Raw genomic sequence first — 6,000 nt, 5'->3', positions numbered from 1 at the left:
TCTTAGTGGTCACCACCATCTGAAAAGAGAAGCTTCTTTAATCAAAAAGTGAGAGTAGCATTAAAATATTGGAATAAACATAAATATTTAGAGGGCATAATATATCCATTTAGTCAAACAACAGTAGCTTCTCCCATAAGACTTATGACATCCCCAGTTACAGGTTTTTGACCAGGTTTTCAGTACCAGGCAGGAATTCCTTCCTCTGGAGCAGGCCTCAAATGTAAACATAGCAGTTAGTCTCCCCCATAGAAGACATGACGCCATTGCCCCATTTGGTATGTTTTGCCTGGCTGGCTACCTGTGTAGCTTGCAGGGTCCACTGCTGGTTAAACCTATTGATGACTTTTCTCCCCCAGCAGGCTGCATAGCACTTTCCAGCACTATGACTGCTAGTCAACGGGGAGCAGGCTTCCAGCTCAGCTCCAGCTTGATTTCTCAGTGTTCCACAGTATCTTTCATGTCCATAAGAAAAATAAATTAGAAACTAATAATGAAAAAGCTCACACAAATAAATGGAAATCGCATCACATAGCCATAGTCAAAGAGAAATTACATGGATATTGTAACACTAGTTGAGATCAACAAACACAAAAGCACAACCTGCCAAAATGTATAGGATAAAGTAAAAGGGGCTGATGGCTATTTAAACTGTAAATGCCTACATTGTAACAAAGAAGGATTTCAAATCAGTAACTTAAGCTTATGCCTTCAGGAACAGGGAAAGAATAAATACTAGAATGAAGAAAAAGTTTCATAGCAAGTAAAACATCCATAGAGAATATATGTGAAACTAAATTGGAATGAAAAAATAAGCAAAAATGAAAATGCATGAACTAGATTAACCAAGAAAAAAAAATACAAGCAAAATCAGAAAGTAAAATTGAAACATTACAAAAATAAAAATAATTGCATAATATGATCAATTATATGACAATGAATTGAATAATTCTTTTTAAAATTTCTTAAAAAGAACACATTTTCCAATCTCAAAACTTGCCACAAAATCCCAGTATTTTAAAAAGTGTCATCCTGGGATAAGGACAAATGTTTAAATCAGGGTAACAGAAGTAAGAGTCTTGAAATAAATTCTTTTTTTAAAAAATGTTTTTGTTTACTTTTATTTATTTATTTGAGAGTGACAGAGAGAGAGAGAGAAAGAGGCAGAGAGAGAGAGAATGAGAGAGAATGGGCATGCCAGGGCCTCCAGCCACTGCAAACAAACTCCAGACGTGTGCATCCCCTTGTGCATCTGGCTAAAGTGTGTCCCCGGGAATCGAGCCTTGAACTGGGGTCCTTAGGCTTCACAGGCAAGCACTTAACACTAGGCCATCTCTTTAGCTCTGGAAATAAATTCTTGCATCAATGGTAAATTTGTTTTTGACAAGGTCCCCGAGATCACTCAGTGGGGAAAAGAGTATTCGTGACAGATTGTGGGTAAAGCCACTGGACACCTGCATGTAAAAGGATGAAGATAGACTGACCCTTAACTCACTCCATACACCAAAAAAGTAACTCAAAAATGACTAAATTTATGAATATAAGAATTAAATCTATAAACCCTTAGAAGAAAATATAGGTATAAATTATAATCAATACAAGTGAAGGATCAAAATTGTTTTAAATATACCACTACAAGCATAAGTGACATAAGAAAAAAAGTAGACATTGAACTTCAAAATACTTAAACTCTTTTGTTCATCAAGAGGACAATATCAAAGAAATTAACAAGATAACCCACATAATAAAAGAAAGAATAAGAAGCCAGGTGTGGTGGTGCACACCTTTAATCCAAGCACTGGGAGAGAGAGGTAAGAGGATTGGCGAGAGTTCAAGGCTACCCTGAGACTACATAATGCATTCCAGGTCAGTGAGACCCTACTGCAAAAACACAAAGAAGAAAATAAAAGAAAGAAAGGGAAAGAAGGAAGGAAGGAAGGAGGGAGGGAGGGAGGGAGGGAGGGAGGGAGGGAGGGAGGGAGGGAGGGAGGAAGGGAGGGAGGGAGGGAGGGAGGGAGGAAAGAAAGAATGTGGCATATATCTAAACAAAATATAGGCTCTAGGATAAACAGCAACTATTTAAATGGATAAAGAGAATGATTAAAGCATTCTGAAATAAAATCATACTTAAGGTGACACAGTGAAAGTTCTTCCATAACCAGAAACAAGAGATGGATATCCCCCCTCTTACTATTTCCATTGAGAATTTTACTGAAGGTAATAGTAGCCTGTAGCCAGAGCAAGAATGAAAAAGAAAGTAATGAAAGGAATCTAGATTGGAAAGAGCAAAGTAAAATGTCTTGATTTGCATACATATTTTGTTTCCATGCTTCTCCATTCTAGATTCCAACCTGTCCGCACTTTACCGTCATGTTGATTCTACAGGCTGAGGTCTGCAATGGGGTGATACCCTTAAGCCCCAAGACATGCTGCAGACTAACTGCAGTGGCCAGATGCGCCCACAATCCAAGCTTCATGGCAACTGCTGGGGCTAGAGGACATTTTAGAAGAACATATCTAGCTAAGGGTAAGACATACCTTAACAACTTTCCATAAAAAGTCAGAGGACAGAAGGAAATGTGTGACCAGAATGAAATAGAAATTTTAAGAAGCGGAAGCAAGGGAGGACTTTTAGAGGTGAGTGAGAAGCATCCAGAGCGGGTCGTGACAGGAGTGGCTTAGGGAGTGGCCGTAGAGGAAAGGTCACAGGTGTCAGAGCAGCCTGGGTCCTAGTTTCAGCTCTTACCATAAAGCTATTGGATCTTGGAGAATTTACTTAACCTTGTTGTTCTGTCTGTGAAAAAAAAGTAAGTGCTCAGTGCCCATCACCCAGCTGTCTCCCTCTTCTCAGTGAAGTCTTACTGAAATAGCACTGCCACCATTGGGTGTTCCCTTATTCCCTACCTATAAGAACCATGCCCCTACACCTCCAGGGTTCTTCCTATCACTGCTGTCTCATTTTCTTCATAAATTAGCCAAATCTTAAATTAACTTTTTCCTCAATTTGTGTAATGTCTGGAGTAGGTCCTTATGATCAGTGCATAAGTGTCAAACCAAGTAGAATGTTAGCTCTTGACATCAGATCTTTTGGAGGATGGAAAGGTATCTAGGTGCAAAGCATTTAACACTATGCCTAGGCCACCAGAAGCAATCGTTCTAAAATAACCACAGCTAGCATTTCTGCTATCATGACTCTTTATTATTCAAGTGCTAACTCACTCAGGTTTTGGCTGATTCAAGTGCTGGGCATTAGGCCAGGGAAATGGGATAGATAATTCGGGATAGTGTAGTAAGGTCAAGCACAGGCAATGTATCAGAGAGAAGTTGTCACTGGCGCAGGACCAACAAAAGGTCAATCCAGAAATAAGACTTGATCCTGGATGACCAGCCGGCCCCACAATTCTCAGCTTCCAGGTCTCACTCCCGAAAACTTGCCACTGCAGCCCCTTTGTAGTCTCCTTTATGGCCCTTCAGGAAGACTTGAAGTCCCCACTGGAATGATGTATGTAGTGCCTGCAGTGTGCACAGAACTTCTCTTCATAAACTCCTTTCCTATCTGATTCATCCTTTCATCAGCAAACCCGAGCTCCGGTGACCCCCACGCAGTCTCGATTCTCACTGATAAGCCCAGAGTGGGTTGTATAGCCACCGCTGCCTATGGGAATGTTCCATTGAGTCAGTTTGCAGGCTAGCTTCCTTTCAGGAAACTGAAACACTTGCTTGTGAGAACTCATCTTAGACCTGCAGAAAGAGGAAGAAGTTGCCAAAAGAAAAGCTAAAGACACAAGTCTAAGCAGCTATAAGCTCACTTTTCTCAGTTTAAGGAAAGATGAGCTACCAAGAGACAGAAAAATGTGATGGTGGGGAGGATGGCTTGATCCCAGTCTTCCTGGTGTGGACAACAGGTGCATACATTTAGCTACGAGAGTTTCCCTAATTTTCTGTGCTTTTCTGGGACTGCTGTGAGCAATTAAGAGTTGCTACATATAAAGTGAGTCAGGGAGTCTAACACCTAGAAAGTACTCGATAAATGTCATCCAAAGAACAAGATGAAACAGATGAGAGAAAAAGGAAGTAGAATAATCACAGCTAGTCAGACATCAAGACACATCCAGTGGGAAAGTGCCTGCAGAGGAAGCCAGGCCATGTGTTAACAGGCTGCTAGCATGAGCTGAAAACTGAAGGCATCACTGAAGGACCCATGACCCAAAACAGGGAGAACGGAGTCAGGGTAAGGTGTGAGCTTACAAATACACATTCAGTCAAAGTGACTGATTGAACTTGGAATATCTTAGTAAAAATGTGGAATAAGCTCTGCACTCAAGTTGCCAAGCAGTAGCCCTTGTCCACCTTGGGGGTTAGATGATCGAGATGAGGTTTCTCCCACTCCAAACTGCCAATGTCTTCCCCTCGGCCCTTAACATCCACACACAGTCGGCTGCCTCCCTGGCCTGTGGGGTACCACGGCTTCTAACCAGCACTTAGGATGTGGCTATTCGTTGTCCACCAAGGAAAACCACCCACAACCTCCTAGGTTCATTTACCCCGAAGGGACTTCCCCTTCAACGTAAAGGCAGAAGGAAGCCACAGAGCCTTTGTGTTCTTTTGAATAGAGGAACCAAAAAGGCATTTGACCAGCCAAGAAGGGGAAATTACTGGAAACCACGAAAGCCAGGGCAGGAAGCACCACAGACTTGAAACCTAGACTGGAGCTGACAGAGCCTCAGAAACGAAAGCTGCTGACTGCTCTCAGCCACCCCCTCTCCCTTCCTCTACTCTCTTTCCTGCGAGTCTGTCTCTCATTTGTTATTCCTAACAGTCTGGCTCTCTTCTTGGTCTTGAAATGATCTTTCTCTGTGCCACCATCTCCACAGCATGGAATGGATGGTGTGCCCAAAATGGTAATTTTGACCCTCTCATTTATGACTCCTAAATTCCTAGAAAATAGGTTATATGTTCATAAATGAATCGGATTTTCATCCAAGACCCAGAAAGCTGTGGCCATGACAGAAGTATCACATAGCTGCAGCGATCCAGCACATGTGTGTGTGTGTCTGTGTGGAAGTCCCCTGCAATACTTTTTGGCTTTCAAAGATTAAATCTTACAAAAGGTCCTGTATTTATCATAATCTTCACCACTACAACTATTATCATTTAGAATAATTCACATACAATAAACTATACATACTTAAGATCTATAATTAGATAAAAACCTGACATATGCATCCATTTACACAACCATCACCATATCAAGAAAGTGCATACATCCATCATCCCTCAAGTTTTCTAGAGCCCTTTGTAATCCCTATCTGCTATCCCTTCCCCTCTCCAAAAAACTGCTGACCTTCTTTTTGTCACAATGGATTTATTTGCATTTTATGGGGATTTTGGTATAAATGGAGCCATAAAATATATAGTCCTGAGCTGGAAGGATTGCTTAGTGGTTAAGGTGCTTGCCTGCAAAGCCAAAGGACCCAGGTTCAATTCCCCAGGACCCACGTTAGCCAGATGCACAAGGGGACATACGCGTCTGGAGTTCATTTGCAGTGGCTGGAAGCCCTGGAGCTCCCATTCTCTCTCTCTCTCTCCCTCTTTCTGTTAAATAAAAAATAAAAAACCAATCTTTTAATATACATGTATATTCTTATTTGTCTGGCTTTTATTCAGTTAATTAAGATTGGTCCTTATTACAGAATGTGTAAATGTTTAACTCCCATCGATTGCTGAGGTGTATTCCATTTTGGATGCTTTCTAAAATATATTTATTTTATTTTATTTATTTATTTACAAACAAGCACCAAATGCTTGCATTACTTTCTATGATATTTTTATTTATTTGTGAGGGACAGGAGATTGGGTATGCTAGGTAGGTCTGCAAAAAAAACTCCAGATGCATGGATCACTTTGACTTTATGTAGATACCAAGGAATTGAATCCATGTACACAGGCTTTGCAAGCAAGCACCTTTAACCACTGAGCAATCGTCCCATCCCCCTCTTA

The sequence above is a fragment of the Jaculus jaculus genome, chromosome 1, assembly GCF_020740685.1.
Source record: "Jaculus jaculus isolate mJacJac1 chromosome 1, mJacJac1.mat.Y.cur, whole genome shotgun sequence".
Lineage (NCBI taxonomy): Eukaryota > Metazoa > Chordata > Mammalia > Rodentia > Dipodidae > Jaculus > Jaculus jaculus.
Note: the sequence above shows the minus strand (reverse complement) of the source record.